The sequence below is a fragment of the Haliotis rufescens genome, unplaced genomic scaffold (genome assembly GCF_023055435.1).
Source record: "Haliotis rufescens isolate VD_foot unplaced genomic scaffold, xgHalRufe1.0.p SCAF_10, whole genome shotgun sequence".
Lineage (NCBI taxonomy): Eukaryota > Metazoa > Mollusca > Gastropoda > Lepetellida > Haliotidae > Haliotis > Haliotis rufescens.
In genome coordinates this window covers 17,290,802-17,309,513 of record NW_025963780.1, presented here as the reverse complement: position 1 = coordinate 17,309,513, position 18,712 = coordinate 17,290,802, and the positions used below count along the sequence as shown (strand labels likewise).

At 40.0% G+C, this 18,712-nt stretch overlaps 1 protein-coding gene across 1 annotated transcript in view; it reads right to left on the bottom strand.

Moving 5' to 3' along the window:
• Nucleotides 1–856: 856 nt before the first annotated feature.
• The window catches only part of LOC124110710 (zinc finger CCCH domain-containing protein 10-like), a 332,500-nt gene continuing 314,644 nt past the window's right edge, over nucleotides 857–18,712 (bottom strand). The window contains exon 4 of the transcript XR_006857311.2: nucleotides 857–2,045. The gene's annotated coding sequence lies outside the window, so the exon portion shown is untranslated. The remainder of the gene's footprint in view (nucleotides 2,046–18,712) is intronic.

Genomic DNA, 18,712 nt, shown 5'->3' with positions numbered 1-18,712 from the left:
GTTCGATTCCAGACATGGGTACAATTTGTGAAGCCCATTTCTGGTGTCCCCCGCCGTGATATTGCTGGAATATTGCTAAAAGCGGCGTAAAACCATACTCACTCACTCACTCCACCTATTTCAACAGGAAAATGTATAACTATTTATTCCGAATCCTGGCATTCACCTGTTGAAGTAGTAAGCATATACTCTGAAACCTTGTGTTCCTCATAATAAAGAAATTGACATCCATACATTATCTTTTCTATCTGTTGTGCTTCTAAATGCCATCCAAAGACTAAACATAAAATTATGTTAATGAAGCTCGTTATGAGAAACCTTTCATGGTCTAATGATTTTTATTTAACTTAACTGAACCCATTATATATGACCTGGAAGTAATTGTCAACGGAATTGTTTCATAAAAGGTACAAATCAATTTCAGTTCCGAGAAATGTGGGCATGTTTATTGCGGTTTCCCTAAAGACGCACACAAGTCCCCACAATGCTGTAAGAAATGTGTCTGTGTATATAACATATAATGAGCCTTGACCTAGTTATGATTATAACGTAGTGCTAGTTTGAAAGGGCATCTTTGACGCTATCTCTACGGTGTACGATTTTGGCCAGACCATATACATTACTTGAATGACTGATTTATAGCACTAAAATACCTGAAGTTACAAAGGGCAAAACCATTTTTTTATAATCAAATAATTCAATGACTAAATGTGTTACTGCATAGCGCCTTCGTTGTAATTAAGTGTGTATAAATCACAACCCCTTTTTCCATTTCTTATAAGGTTTTAGAGGGTGGGTGGATGGGGGGGCTGGGGGGGGGGGGGGGGGGGGGAGGTGGGGGGGGGGGGGAGCTCTGCATCACTTCAGTGGGCAGGAATAATCACAACTTCAATGAAGCTATAGATTTTGAGATAAAAGGTTACAAGACACGATTATTTCTCATTACAGACTTATTATTGGTAAAAGATGACAACCTTGGTCTGTCCTCAGTGTATATCTTAGCTGTGGTATTAAAGTATCACGACCAGTTTTCCAGACTTCTGTCTTCTTCTCTTAACTTTGACCAAAGTAAGATGCATCGCTCTTGAAACTTTCTCCAAAGACAGATAACTTCCTCTTGTAACCTTGATTAAAGAATGCCGTCTTCTTCTTGTAACCTTGACCAAAGTTGCTTGACCAGAATGCCCCTTATCACATCAGATATTTAAAGTCTACTTACAATAACTCATTAGGTGTAAGGCGTGTAATTTTAAGGGTACTCAAACATTTTCATCAATATTCTTCAATTGTATCTTGGACTTGCCTATCTGTCAAACTTCTTCTTCATTTAAGTCATTGTCAAACACACTCACTGGGCCCATGGTTTGACACTGTCTGCTGTTCATATGTCAGTTCACTTAATAATCTGGGTTCTGTCTTTGTATGGCCTAAACATGCCCACAACGAGCAAGAGGACATTGCACCCGTGTCTAACGATTGCTGGTCAATCACAAGACCCCGATATGTCTCAACATGCCCCTACTAAACACGCATGTCTGCTGTCTGAATTTGGTCTTAACATTTTCTGTCTGAACCTGGTGTGCACATCGTGTCCCCGCTGACCACACATCTCCACCTGAACATGGTATGAAGGTGTCCTTGCTAATCACATCATACTGTAGTGGGCCCAGATATGTCTCATCATGTCCCAACTGACCACACATCTCCACCTGAACATGGTATGAAGGTGTCCTTGCTAATCACATCATACTGTAGTGGGCCCAGATATGTCTCATCATGTCCCAACTGACCACACATCTTCACCTGAACATGGTCTGAAGGTGTCCCTGCTAATCACACCATACTGTAGTGGGACCAGATATATCTGAATATGTCCGTGTTGAACACATGCTGGTACAATTTAACGACTAGGGTTACCCATGACAACACAGCACAACCTCTCAAGCGTCTGACAAGGCCAGTCTGTCAGGACCGAAGACAATGATTCTGGGCTGCAACATGACGTCCAAGATTCTTGCTGCTTCACTCACAGTCCGTAGAAACATCTGCAGGAGAAAAGTTGCATTTGAATAGTAACATTGTAAAATTACTTATCTACATTGTGTAGCAGTCTACAGTTGGTGGTAATTGTTTGGGTTAAAGAAGTCACCTAAATAGAGCTGAACAAGCGCGGTCTTTCAGTTCAACTAGAGAACACACAAGCTTGCATTTGCTAGAAGACGAAATTGTGCTTTTAAGATTTCCACTGTTCACACTTTTACAGTTAACAGATCCATAAACACACTGAGGGGTACACAAAGTACGTGATCTAGATTACCAGTTGTCGGACTTTCTTTTTGTGGAAGCCTCGGTGGCTGAGTGGGTTAGATCGCTGACGTTGTGTGCTGGCGATTAGGTGCCTCACTCTGGCAGTGAGGGTTCGAATCCCGGACGGGACTCAACCCCCAAAAAGTACTTTACAAAGAAAGAGTTATCCCAAATATAACATTTGTTACAAACTGAAAAAGTATCAATGATACAACAATATTTCTGATGACGCATAAATGTATAAGTCTTATTGTCTGAATAAGGGGAAAATGCAGGTACCATACGTTTAATACATAAGCGTTACGTGCGACACAGGAATAGCTCTGTACATAATTATTAACCATTAGAAACTACCCCAATAGCATCGGTCCTATAGTGCAAAACATATCATCATATCCATAGAACAACATAAATGACAAAAATTGTGCTCCATTTTGAACAATAACACAGCATGTCAGCCTAATGTGGGAAGAAAACCCTGTGATACAGGGGAGGAAAGCCCAGTCATGCAGATGTTTACCACTGTGGTTAAACCCATGGGCACACAAGGGACCTGACAGACTGAGGATCAAGACAGAATCTATGACCTGTGGTTATTACAGCTTGTGTGACACCGTACAGGATTCAGTTTAACACTAGACAGGGTAAAACCTGGTGAAAAGACGAAAACAGCTGCGTAGACAAAGAGACAGATTTGAATAAATCTTTGTAAGCAGCATGTTAGAAGCTGTGGTAACAATAGAGATAGAGCTGGCATGGGTTTCATTTTCTTTACTCTTTCAATGAAACATTTCGATAACGGCTGTAGCATCTGTACCACAATGTGGCATTGAATGAATAAAGAAGTTCAAATTCAGAAATCAACTCTATCTTCACATGGTGATCAAGTCAAAGGCTGAAAAAAGGAAATGTTTCTTTGCTATAGGCAAATACAGTCACTTAAGACCCTGGTGTCATTTGTATCGCAAAAAAATATGATATTTTTACATTTTCTCGCGTCACATGATGCAGACTGTATTATCCATAAACTGAACACAAACTTTTTTGGAACTGTGAGAAAGAGCTGAGTTCAGTTGGGTTTGTTGGTATTCTTCGAGGCAAAAACAAATAAAAAATGCTCCTTCCACAGCATTTTTGTTTTCCTACATTCCTCACCAGTGTCTGCCTGTAGTGTCTGTGTACAGTGGCTGCCTGTAGTGTCTGTGTACAGTGGCTGCCTGTAGAGTCTGTGTACAGTGTCTACCTGTAGTGTCTGTGTACAGTGGCTGCCTGTAGTGTCTGTGTACAGTGGCTGCCTGTAGTGTCTGTGTACATTGTCTGCCTGTAGTGTCTGCCTATAGTGTCTGTGTACAGTGTCTGCCTATAGTGTCTGTGTACAGTGTCTGCCTAAAGTGCCTGTGTACAGTGTCTGCCATAAAGTCTGTGTACAGTGTCTGCCTGCAGTGTCTGTGTACAGTGTCTGCCTATAGTGTCTGCGTACAGTGTCTGCCTGTAGTGTCTATGTACAGTGTCTGCCTATAGTGTCTGTGTGCAGTGTCTGCCTAAAGTGCCTGTGTACAGTGTCTGCCATAAAGTCTGTGTACAGTGTCTGCCTGCAGTGTCTGTGTACAGTGTCTGCCTATAGTGTCTGCGTACAGTGTCGGCCTGTAATGTCTGCGTACAGTGTCTACCTGTAGTGTCTATGTACAGTGTCTGCCTTTACTGTCTGTGTACAGTGGCTGCCTATAGCGTCTATGTACAGTGTCTGCCTGTAGCGTCTGTGTACAGTGTCTGCCTGTAGCGTCTGTGTACAGTGTCTGCCTGTAGTGTCTGTGTACAGTGTCTGCCTATAGTGTCTGTGTACAGTGTCTGCCTATAAAGTCTATGTACAGTGTCTGCCTGTAGCGTCTGTGTACAGGTTCTGCCTTTACTGTCTGTGTACAGTGTCTGCCTATAGTGTCTGCGTACAGTGTCTGCCTGTAGTGTCTATGTACAGTGTCTGCCTATAGTGTCTGTGTGCAGTGTCTGCCTAAAGTGCCTGTGTACAGTGTCTGCCATAAAGTCTGTGTACAGTGTCTGCCTGCAGTGTCTGTGTACAGTGTCTGCCTATAGTGTCTGCGTACAGTGTCTGCCTGTAGTGTCTGCGTACAGTGTCTACCTGTAGTGTCTATGTACAGTGTCTGCCTTTACTGTCTGTGTACAGTGGCTGCCTATAGCGTCTATGTACAGTGTCTGCCTGTAGCGTCTGTGCATCAGTGTCTGCCTGTAGCGTCTGTGTACAGTGTCTGCCTGTAGCGTCTGTGTACAGTGGCTGCCTGTAGCGTCTATGTACAGTGTCTGCCTATAGTGTCTGTGTACAGTGTCTGCCTATAGTGTCTATGTACAGTGTCTGCCTTTACTGTCTGTGTACAGTGTCTGCCTGTAGTGTCTGTGTACAGTGTCTGCCTATAGAGTCTGTGTACAGTGTCTGCCTGTAGTGTCTGTGTACAGTGTCTACCTGTAGCGTCTGTGTACAGTGTCTGCCTGTAGTGTCTATGTACAGTGTCTGCCTGTAGTGTCTGTGTACAGTGTCTGCCTGTAGTGTCTATGTACAGTGTCTGCCTGTAGTGTCTGTGTACAGTGTCTGCCTATAGTGTCTGTGTACATTGTCTGCCTGTAGCGTCTATGTACAGTATCTGCCATAAAGTCTGTGTACAGTGTCTACCTGTAGCGTCTGTGTACAGTGTCTGCCTGTAGTGTCTATGTACAGTGTCTGCCTGTAGTGTCTGTGTACAGTGTCTGCCTGTAGTGTCTATGTACAGTTGCTGCCTATAGCGTCTGTGTACAGTGTCTGCCTAAAGTGCCTGTGTACAGTGTCTACCTGTAGCGTCTGTGTACAGTGTCTGCCTGTAGTGCCTGTGTACAGTGTCTGCCTGTAGTGTCTGTGTACAGTGTCTACCTGTAGCGTCTGTGTACAGTGTCTGCCTGTAGTGTCTATGTACAGTGTCTGTCTGTAGTGTCTGTGTACAGTGTCTGCCTGTAGTGTCTATGTACAGTGTCTGCCTGTAGTGTCTGTGTACAGTGTCTGCCTATAGTGTCTGTGTACATTGTCTGCCTGTAGCGTCTATGTACAGTATCTGCCATAAAGTCTGTGTACAGTGTCTACCTGTAGCGTCTGTGTACAGTGTCTGCCTGTAGTGTCTATGTACAGTGTCTGCCTGTAGTGTCTGTGTACAGTGTCTGCCTGTAGTGTCTATGTACAGTGTCTGCCTGTAGTGTCTATGTACAGTGTCTGCCTATGGTGTCTGTGTACAGTGGCTGCCTATAGCGTCTGTGTACAGTGTCTGCCTAAAGTGCCTGTGTACAGTGTCTACCTGTAGCGTCTGTGTACAGTGTCTGCCTGTAGTGTCTGTGTACAGTGTCTGCCTGTAGTGTCTGTGTACAGTGTCTACCTGTAGCGTCTGTGTACAGTGTCTGCCTGTAGTGTCTGTGTACAGTGTCTACCTGTAGCGTCTGTGTACAGTGTCTGCCTGTAGTGTCTATGTACAGTGTCTGCCTGTAGTGTCTGTGTACAGTGTCTGCCTGTAGTGTCTATGTACAGTGTCTGCCTGTAGTGTCTGTGTACAGTGTCTACCTATAGCGTCTGTGTACAGTGTCTGCCTGTAGCATCTATGTACAGTGTCTGCCTGTAGTGTCTGTGTACAGTGTCTGCCTGTAGTGTCTGTGTACAGTGTCTGCCTGCAGTGTCTGTGTACAGTGTCTGCCTATAGTGTCTGCCTATAGTGCATGCAACAGTTTCTGCCTATAGTGTCTGTCAACAGTGTCCCAATATGGTATATGCCTTTAGTGTCTGCCTAGTGTCTTCTTACAGTAGTAGTTTCAGCTCACAGTGTCTGCAAACAGTGTCATCCTTCCCAACACTACGAGTATCGCCACCACTCAGTTACACGTATTTACAGAAAGTCAGATGAGATCACTTTCTCTGCATGGCCAACACAGACCCCATTCTTCACATGTTTATGCAATATTCAAGATATATCCAGTAATTCCTCATGATGCATCAAAGAAAAATAGAATTTGTTAAACAGAACCTATCATGAAGTAATCTATAAGCATTTATAACCGTCTTTGATGGGAGAACCATTTGATATGTCTTCAACCTCCTTAGTCAGTAAAGACAAGGTTTAGTTTATTCCACTTGGCTGGAACATTTAATCAGAATTCAGTGAAGGACTTGTAGAAGACGCTGGCAAATGATACCCTTCTCAGGTGACGTCTTGGTAAACTGACAAACACTCCGCCCACTTCCATGTGCTCAGTGTAATCCTAATCTTCCATTTCAGCAGCTGATCCCTTGATACGTGGCCGGCCGTCCCCACCCTTGTCCTGCTGAGGGACCAATTGCCCTGTGTCAACATACCACGCCTTGTCTGATCGCCCAGCTAATCCACCAGTCCACTGACCAGTACCACATCAAAGGAGAATTTTAACGAGCAGAGAGTGTAATTAACACCATGCGTTTGATAAGATACAGATACCCCATCTACATGGAAACCGCGATAAATTCTCAATCTTTTCTCATTAATCAACACATTTACACCACAATGCTGACCAAAACTTGCAGATTTCTGAAATTAACGTCTCGATAAATCATTGGTTGCTACAATTTCTTATGCACGATTGGCCAGATCCATACATTCTGTGTCGGCTGTAAAAACACTGCGGTGTTTCGGTCAATCCCAAGCTGATTTTCCAACAATTAAGACTCGACTTAACTGCCTGATCCCATGGCAATGTTCCAGTAGGTTGGGCCCACATCAACGTTTTAGGCATAAATATTGCCAGACCGAAAATGCTGATCTCAAGACAAACAAATGTCCTCTTCGCATGGCAATCAATGTGTACTCCTTGAGATGATAATCAGATTGAGGAGGTTTGCCAGACATCTATATGTGGCAATAATTGATGTCCATCTGGCAGCTAGCTACTGGTCAGCTATCTCAGGGAGACGCATACAGAATTCTGGTATCTGGTAGCGACCTTTAGAAGGTGCTCACTGGGTTGGTTATCAACGGCTGCTTTGGGGATGTCAATGTTTGGGGAACGTGCGGACCTACAGTGATATGTGATGCTGGCCACCAAATCTTCAAGTCAACCCAAAACATTGTGCTGACGGCTGGATAAAAGGACACACAAAAGATGTCTTCAATGTACCATCTAACCAACTATGTATCATATAGCCAACTACGTATCGTCTAGCCCATTATGTATCCTCTTGGCCACTATGTATGATCTAGCCCACTTACTGCATCAAATAGCCCACTACGTATCATCTTCACCACTATGTATCATCTAGACCACTACGTATCATCTGGCCCACTATGTATCGTTTAGACCACTATGTATCACCTTGACCACTTTGTATCATCTAGCCAACTATGTATCATCTAGCCCACTATGTGTCATTTGGACCACTATGTATCATTTTGACCACTTTGTATCATCTAGACCACTATGTATCATCTAGCCAACTATGTATCGTTTAGCCCACTATGTATCATTTTGACCACTTTGTATCATATAGACCACTATGTATCATCTAGCCAACTATGTATCGTTTAGCCCACTAAGTATCATTTAGACCACTGTGTATCATCTAGACCACTATGTATCATCTAGCCCACTATGTATCGTTTAGCCCACTCTGTATGATCTAGGACAATATGTATCATCTTGACCACTTTGTATCATCTAGCCCACTATGTATCATACAGCCTTCTAAGTATCATTTAGACCACTGTGTATCATCTAGACCACTATGTATCATCTAGCCCACTTTGTATCGTTTAGCCCACTCTGTATGATCTAGGACAATATGTATCATCTTGACCACTTTGTATCATCTAGCCCACTATGTATCATACAGCCTTCTAAGTATCATTTAGACCACTGTGTATCATCTAGACCACTATGTATCATCTAGCCCACTTTGTATCGTTTAGCCCACTCTGTATGATCTAGGACAATATGTATCATCTTGACCACTTTGTATCATCTAGCCCACTATGTATCATCTAGCCCACTATGTATCGTTTAGCCCACTCTGTATGATGTAGGACAATATGTATCATCTTGACCACTTTGTATCATCTAGCCCACTATGTATCATACAGCCTTCTAAGTATCATTTAGACCACTATGTATCATCTAGCCCACTATGTATCGTTTAGCCCACTCTGTATGATCTAAGACACTATGTATCATCTAGACCAATATGTATAATCTAGCCCACTATGTATCGTTAAGCCCACTCTATATGATCTAGGACACTATGTATCATCTAGACCAATATGTATCATCTTGACTTCTATGTATCATCTAGGCAACTATGTTTCAAATTGACCACTATGTATCATCTAGGTCACAATATATCATTAAGGACACTATGTATCATCTAGGGAACTATGTTTCAAATTGACTACTATGTATCATCTAGGTCACAATATATCATTCAGGACACTATGTATCATCTGGGCCACTATGTTTCAAATTGACTACTATGTATCATCTAGGTCACAATATATCATTAAGGATACTTTGTATCATCTGGGCCACTATGTTTCAAATTGACCACTATGTATCATCTAGGTCGCAATGTATCATTAAGGCCACTATGTATCATCTAGGCCACTCTGTTTCACATTGACCACTATGTGTCAATAAGACCACTATGTATCATCTAGACCACTATGTATCATCTAGGTCACAATGTATCATTAAGGCCACTATGTATCACCTAGGTCACAATATATCATTAAGGACACTATGTATCGTCTAGGCAACTTTGTTTCATCTGGACCACCATGTATCACCGAGGTCACAATGTATCATTTAGGCCACTATGTATCATCTAGGTCACAATATATCATTAAGGATACTTTGTATCATCTGGGCCACTATGTTTCAAATTGACCACTATGTATCATCTAGGTCGCAATGTATCATTAAGGCCACTATGTATCATCTAGGCCACTATGTTTCACATTGACCACTATGTGTCAATTAGACCACTACGTATCATCTAGACCACTATGTATCATCTAGGTCACAATGTATCATTAAGGCCACTATGTATCACCTAGGTCACAATATATCATTAAGGACACTATGTATCATCTAGGCAACTATGTTTCAAATTTACCACTATGTATCATCTAGGTCACAATATAGCATTAAGGACAATATGTATCATTTAGGCAACTATGTTTCAAATTGACCACTATGTATCATCTAGGTCACAATATATATCATTAAGGACACTATGTATCATCTGGGCCACTATGTTTCATTAATGCCACTATGTATCATCTAGGTCACAATGTATCATTAAGGACACTATGCATCATCTAGGTCACAATGTATCATTAAGGCCACTATGTATCATCTAGGTCACAATGTATCATTAAGGCCACTATGTATCATCTAGGCTACGATGTATGATCTAGACCACTATGTATCATCTAGGTCACAATGTATCATTAAGGCCACATTGTATCACCTAGGTCACTATGTTTCATTAAGGCCACGTTGTATCACCTAGGTCACAATGTATCATTAAGGCCGCTATGTATCATCTAGGCTACGATGTATCATCTAGACCACTATGTATCATCTAGGTCACAATGTATCATTAAGGCCACTATGTATCATCTAGGCCACTATGTTTCACATTGACCGCTATGTATCATCTAGGTCACAATATATCATTAAGGACACTATGTATCATCTAGGCCACTATGTTTCACATTGACCGCTATGTATCATCTAGGTCACAATGTATCATTTAGGTCACAATGTATCATCTAGTCCAATATGTATCATCTTGTCCAATATGTATTATATAGATCATTATGTATCATCAAACCCACTATGTATCATCTAGGTCACAATGTATCATCTAGGCCAATGCGTATCATTTAACCCGTGAAGATCCGGGGTAGAATAGGTCTTCAGCATCCCATGCTTGCCGTAAAAGGCGACTATACTTGTCGTAATGGGACTAATGGGATCGGGTGGTCAGGCTCGCTGACATGGTTGATGCATGTCATCGATCCAATAGTGTGGATCGATGCTCATTATATTAATCACTTGATTGTCTGGTCCAGACTCGGTTATATGATACTTGGTTGGTTGGTTTGTTGTTTAACGCCGCCCTCAGCAATATTCAAGGTATTTGAGTGTAAATACAGTAAACTACGGTTATAACGAACTCAAAGGGACTACTAATTTTAGTTCGTTATAACCGTAGTTCGTTATAAGTACATATACAGCATGACTACAGCAAGTAGTCGGGACCAAAAAGTAAGTTCGTTATATCCGTGAGTTCGTTATAAGCGTGTTCGTTATAACCGTAGTTTACTGTATTTACACTCAAATACCTTGAATATTGCTGAGGGCGGCGTTTAACAACAAACCAACCAACCAAGTATCATATAGATCATTATGTATCATCTAGACCACTATGTATCATCTAGGTCACAATGTATCATCTAGGCCAATATGTATCATATAGATCATTATGTATCATCTAGCCCACTATGTATCATCTAGGCTACTATGTATCATCTAGGTCACAATTTTTCATCTAGGCAAATTCATGTTATCCAAGGGCATGTTTTTTCCAAGTTTTAATGTTATGCAACATATGTTTAGTTCTTTCAGGCACTTAAGCCATAGAAACCAACTTACTAGAAGAAGATATTATTATTTCTCATTCCATATCTTTGTTCGACAGCATAAGATTCCAGGTTTTAATAGGCCCCACGCAACGTATAGATATTTGTCGAATGAGGCAACATGATTTGGGCGGTCAGCCTTGGCTACATAGATGCATGCACTCACGTCATCGCAACGATGGGAAGGGACGTTGCTCACATCAACCACTGATTTTGCTGGTCCAGACTTGATTATTTACATGCCACCGTCATATGGAGTATTGCCGAGTGCAACAACAAACAAACAAAGTTGCCTGACATAAATGAAGAAGGCTTCACTAAACACTTTGTGCCTGGGTAGAAGGACGAACAACCGAATCACTGTCAAACATTAAAATATGCTGCATGTTTCACCTGGGACAGCTCAGTGATATCTAAATGGGCATCATTACCGGAATCCGATCTGAAGACCAGAATAACTGAAATAGCTGACATGTAAATTACTGATAATAGATTTCATTACTACTGACCCAGGGCTGGCCTTTGATCTTTACTATTTGGAGATCGTGATGATTGGTTTGTGACAATCACAAAATTTGTCATTAAATGTTAATGCAAAGATGATTGCAGCTCAACCCCGAGACAGTCGTTTACTCATCTGATCAAAACAAGGGAATGGTGAATAGTTTTACATATTTTGGGGGACAATTGCCTACTTAAATTATACGATCCGGGACTGAATATTGTTTTATGGTCTCTACTCAAGACTCAGAAAGGAAGAACCCAACAATCGTATTTTATTTCACTTCACATTTTTTCGTGACATCCGGCAAGTCCAACGAAGAATGTTATTATTAGTCATTGAGATCACATCTTATACTCCTATACTATACTTCTCTGCTTATAGATCTAAAGACTTCTAAATTCATGGTTTTAGTGAGCGAGGCATCCAGATATGCCTGTCTGATTTCTGTATCTTGAAAACGAGCTAAAACAACAATTCCTGAATGTAAATAATGAAGGCTGCGCTATTATAGTGTTGTGGATAAGTTATGCCTCTTGTCGTTTCTGACCTCTTGACGCCAAAAGGGAGTACCGTCGACGGCATATTTGTGTTGTATGGGTATTCATTAGTTGAAATCCTTGTAGAATGATGACATCTGATTGGCTCAAGAACCCAAGCATCCTTCTTTTCTTTTTGGTGATCAGAGTTCGCTCAGGGTTAACCTCCAGAGAGGTATCATATCAGAGAAGAAGATATGTTTTTAATTCTTTTATATTTTCTATAACTCTCCCGTGGCAACGGTTTCATTTATTTCTTGGTTCACAGTTTTTATTGTGAGAAAACGTCAAAAATAGGTGGTAAAACATATAAAATATATATCGAATTCACCGACTTCATCTCAGGCTATTACCATAACATGTCCTCTGAATCGGTTTGTGATGAGGTGTGTGATATACAAAAACAGTTTGTCCGATTTCCATATTTTATCATTGACATTATTTTCTTGTGTCATATAACACATTATTTAATGTCATATAACCAGCTAATGTTGGTGTTGGGGTACATATATTTTTAGATCCAAATTAGCAAACTAATTGACATACCGTTAACCTGTCCGAAAGTAATGTTGATCGTGGTCTCGATGTCACTATCATCAATACCATCACAAGCATGTAACCAGTCGCGACAGTCGGCAATTATCAGTGACGCCCGATCTCAGTAATCGGGTTTGCTAAAAACAAAGATGGATGCTATCCGCCCAACTCCATTGGCAATATTGTCATGTCGTTCACTTCAGCAATACTGCAGACCAAATTTCCGCCGACACTCACTTGGTCAGCTGATTGACATCCCTCGCTCGTAAATATCACGCACATTTCTAGGCAGGCAGGAAATTAACACAAAATTTAGCACCCAGCCCTCAATATTATGCTAGCTTTGTTCTACATTTCGTTCCTCTGGGGCACTCTCAGTCATGGGTCAATCCTGACAGCTACACAGCTGTTTGCTTAAATCCATAGTAAAGCTTTCTCTTTGGGTGATTTGATTTTTTAAAATCAATTTGGGAAATATTATGAATTTCATCAGCGGTAAAAGACTCACTCTCTCGGCAATATGGAAGCACTTTTTTCAACTGAATTACAATATGACATTAATTTGGTAATAAAAATTGTGTGATTACAAATAAAGAAATAGAATTATTTTCGTTTTTGACAAAAGATGTTCAACTTAATGGCAGTCATAAACTGAAAAGGCCTCAATAAATGTACAACCAGTCCCTCCTATAACTTTATTTTGGGTCATGAATAAGTTCAAATCTTGATTGTAATAATCTAGGACTGGTAAGCTGACAAAGCTGATGGTGCTCTCCAGTACATGTGTGTTCCCATCAGGAGTGTTTCCTTCTTTCAAAATAATTAACAGTAAAAATATTATAAATTTAACAATATTTGAGATGATTCTTGCAAATCTGAGTGCATTTCTGGATATTCAGGAAATTAGCAACATCGTTTAGAACTCTCGCATGATAAATCAGTTACCATCCTTATCTGTCTATATCAACGATAATTCCTCGTCCAATTTCCTGTGGTGTCAGGACTGTTAAGTCTTGCTAGTGAACAAACAGTCTTTCGGTTCCATTAGACTTAAACAACCTGTTGATCTATGACTTGAGTTTGATGGTTGCAAAATATGTTGCTTTTCACATTTAATGTAATTGTTTCGTTTCATAATCATTTTTTCTGATTTATTGGGTTAGACTGCATAAAATTTGACAATTCCTTCTCAAAGAGAGGAGGGGTGGTATTTTTTAAACATCTTTTATTGAAAACAAAAGTTTTGAGAGAGAAACACTTTCTATTATGTCCCACCCACAACTGGTCAGTCGTCAAGCCTTTGCTGTTTCATTGCTGTGGTATTGCTGTGGTGTTGCTGTAGCAATGTTGTAGTATTTCTGTAGTACTGCTGTGGTACTTTTGTTTCATTTTTTGTGGTATTGCTGTTTCATTGTTGTATCGCTGTTGCATTGCTGTTTCATTGTTGCTGCATTGATGTGTATTTCAATAGCATTGCTGTTTCATTGTTGTGGTATCGCTGTGGTATTGCTGTTTCATTGTTGTGCTATTGCTGTGGTATTGCTGTTTCATTGCTGTGGTATTGCTGTGGTAATTCTGTTTCATTGCTGTGTTATCGCTGTTTCATTGCTGTGGTATTGTTGTGGCGCTGTTTTGGTATTGCTGTGGTATTGCTGTGGTAATTCTGTTTCATTGTTGTGGTATTGTCATTCATTGCCGTGGCATTGCTGTTTCATTGCTGTGGTATTGTTGTTTCATTGTTGTATTGCTGTTTCATTAATGTGGTATTGCTGTTTTATCATTGTGATATTGCTGTTTCATTGCTCTCATTGCTGTGGTATTGATATTTCTTTGTTGTTGTATTGCTGTATCATTGCTGTCTAATTGCTGTAGCATTGCTGTTTCATTGTTGTTATACTACTGTTTCGTTATTGTGGTATTGCTGTAGTATTGCTGTTTCATTGTTGTTGTATTGCTGTTTCATTATTGTGGTATTGTTGTGGTATTGCTGTCTCATTGCTATGATATTGCTGTTTCGTTGTTGTTGTATTGCTGTTTCATTATTGTGGTATTGCCGATTCATTGCTGTCTCATTGCTGTAGGGGCGGTCGGGTAGCCTAGTGGTTAAAGCGTTGGCTCGTCACGCCGAAGACCCGGGTTCGATTCCCGACATGGGTACAATGTGTGAAGCCCATTTCTGGTGTCCCCCGCCGTGATATTGCTGGAATATTGCTAAAAGCGGCGTAAAACCATACTCACTCACTCACTCACTCATTGCTGTAGTTGTTTCATTGTTGTTGTATTGCTGTTTCATTGCTCTCTCATTGTTGTTGTATTGCTTTTTCATTATTGTTGTATTGCTGTTTCATTCCTGTGGTATTGCTGTAGTATTGCTGTGGTAAACAGGGGTCCTTGACATGAAAAAGAAGGATGACCACTACAACAACAATAAGGAACTAAGGTACTGAACACGCTTTGGACAGTTATGTTGTTGTAACATGCTATGAAAGGTCTCTTATCAAATTGGCTATGATGATTCAAACATAAGTTTCTGCATCAAGAGGACTCCAACATTTTCACTTTCTATGTGTGTAGTATGCAATATTTTGTGTCTATTTTAGGGATGGACACCAAAAGTCATTGCGTCCATTTTGGGACAAGTGGTTTGTTGTACATAACGAGATTTAAGCAAAAGCATGTAGTCCTTTTTTCACTGGCCTTGGGAATATTGGCCTCGTGGATGTGTCTAACTTTGGACTTTTCTCCATCATAAAATTTGGACGCATGACAAAATGTTCAGCATGTTTGTAAAACCAACAAGTTACTACGTTTTCCGGAATCCTTAAAGGTTCTTCAATTATTGTTGTATTTCCTTAACTGATAATTTGTGAAATGTCAACATTACTTGATAATATATAAACAGTACTTTGTAAGAGAATGCACTAGGTATTGAGAATATTTATTGAAAGAAAATAACCCTTTTGATCGTGAAAGCAATGATTTTAAAATATCACTGGCGGCAACAACAGAATATGTCAGGTTCTTGTTGCTGCACAGGACCATCTGCATCATCATTAATCTCTTCTGTCGTCCATCAATAAAATATGAAGAAGGTGATATTGTTTTTCATGATATTGAAGAATGAATAATGAAACCTCAGACAGAATGGGATTTTCCTTCAGTAATCAATTAAAGTTGTAACTCGTCACTGTGGCTTTGAATTTGTACCCGTAGTGAAATACGTTCTATTTGAATTGACAGTGAACAGTGTTATTATTCAAGGAACAGTATTATTGACAAGATCATATTCTTGAGCCTAAACCATTGATTTCATGTTAGCTAAAACAGACGAATTCATGAATATATGATAGATTTGCTAGACTAGATAACTACCCCTAGATCAGACTAATGTATCACATCAGTAGCGAACAACATAAAGATGATCAAGAATATTCAATTTGGCATCTGTCAATCAAACTTAGTGAAATGTGGAGGGATGATCCATTGATATTCATTCATTGCATTCAGTGTGCGAAATAGCCACCGACCCGCTAGCCCACCGCTCGCAAAATTTCAGACAGACTGAAGATTCTGAAATGTCTCTGGCCCGGTTGGCTTCTTAAATAGTAAAGATGATTTTTTATAACCACGCCTCTTAGTAGTAAAATTGTAAAAGTTTTCCGATTTCTGTAGATCAATATAACCATGAAAAAAAGTATAATAAACAGCCGAAAAAAATCACGGTTAAGAGAACAGAGTTCCTCCCTTGTTGGGGTGACTGTAACACTTGTATGACAAACGTGTTTTCATTAGTTAAACTACAGATTGTAACCAATCAAAAGCTGTGTTACTCAATAAACTTTGATTACACATGTCAAATATTGCGGGGACAATAAATGTTTTCGTTTCTATTTTGACAATTTTACTCTTGCAGTCTTCTTTTTAAAATGCCACAGTTAACCTGTCTCTGGATAAAACCTATAACCTACAATCAAATTTCTGAAAACATAAACAGTCATAAATTTAAGCTAGTAAAATTTGTAACTGCCTAGTAACTTTTAAGACTGGCAAGCCAATCTGACCATCACTGTTTGGAGACTTCGTCACACACTGATTGCTTGTGAAAATGTATATCATATTCCAGTGACATTTTGAGATTTTAAGCATGAACCGAAGACCTATTCTGACCGAGTATCGCCACAGGGGAGAGGGTTGGTGTTCAGGGGGTTGGAGTCTGGACATTGGGGGTGGGGATCAGGGCTGGGAGAGTTTGGACTGTAAAGGTTAATACAAAAACAAACATTATATGAATCATAAATATATAAATTACATTTATCTTTTTTTTTCATGAAAACAGATATACTTTGCATGAACTTCGGGCGACCTTTTCTATAATCCCCCATGGGGTGTTGTTAGTGTGTGAGGGTTTTGGGGGCTGGGGGCAGACGTTTGTGGGGTTGGGAGTCAGGGGTAGTGGATTGGTGGCAGAGGGTTAATGGGTGAAAATCAGGGGGCGGGAGGGGCTGCGAATGACAAATTACCACTACTTTGTCATCAAGCAGGCAATGTAGAGGTTCACACACGCATGCCAAACACACATTTCACATGGTTATATCCTTTTCATTTACTCATGGATAAAAAGTATCAGACGTCCCTCGCCCATTAATAAACGCCAATTGGAAAATACCTCATATGTATTCTTAGTAGGAGAATCATGTGCTATAAAAACTATCTGATAAGCTTCAATGAAAAACATGTTCTCAGACAAAACAGCAATAAAAATTATACCGAAAAAATGTCCATGGTATGAACCACAATAACATCAAGTTTGAATGCTGATAGGGCTAATTTGATACTTACTCTGCCAAGATGCAATACAGGGGTTTCAAATAATGATAACCTAGACTTAAATTATCCGATTTTCAGTGCATTCTGTGTTACAAGGAGGTATGAATATTTCATGGATGCCCAAGCATCACATTCGGAGTAATCGTCCATCTCACTTATACTGTTTTCCTGACAACCCCCTTTCATCTCCACAATCACACCTATCTACATACCATATAGAGTGACTGTTAATTAGTGATAATTTAGAAACAAACAGCTGACTGGGAGATATAGGATGACAAAATGGAGACTGTAGGAAGTATTTGCGCAATTCAAGATAACCATTGAGAGCATGAGGTACATTAATTATCAAAGATTGGCATGTTTAACATTGCTGCATGTTTAAGCATATAAACCTCACCTGGTCTGATATGGAAACTAGCTCAAAACTCTTAAGGCAATGAAAGGTTTTAGACAAAATGTTTTAAAAAAAAGTTTCCCCTTCATAACACAGGCAAAATAAAAATTACATGGGAATAATTTCATTTCAGGATGATCAATACTTCTTAATTGTATTCGATAGAATATCGTGACTTCATATTCTGTAAATAAGTGTCTGGAGTGAGTGAGTATGGTTTTACGCCATTTCAGGTCCATCACGGCAGGTGATACCATGGGTTTCACTCATTGTGCCACTGTTGGGAATCAAACTCGGGTCTTCAGTGTGATGAGGAACCGCCTTGACCACTAGGCGACCCTATCGCCCCTTGAATGATTTGACTTACATATATGAGTAACCATTCCTGACGAAACTGTGTCATCATGTTTTCTATTACGTTTCATGCAAATCAAGTGTTTTACTCCGATACGCTACCTGTCTGTGTTAAGATCTGAGGAGACATCCATACAAGGTTGCGTCAGGTGATTCTAGGTACATTGTGACCGCCCAATCTAAATGAAAGATGAGTGGGTTCTTGAGCAAACCAGATGTCACTTTTCAATATGATTTGGCTTCATTTCTTTACCACAATGATATGAAAATGATGATTCAATACAAACAAACATACCCTCTATGGGACACTCTTATTAAATATCCACAACAACAAAATAGAGTGGAATTATGTTTTGCATTCAGAACTCCCCAATTCTGTTCGTATACACGATGCAGAAATCATATATTCTTGTCTGAATGCTTTATTCACTCATACTGAAAATTTAGAAGACCGACCTCTCATCCAAGGGAAAAACGTATATCGTGTATTAGAATATATTGATATGTATACAACTCGTGACTCAGTAATGAAATAATATTCTTCTGATGATGTCAT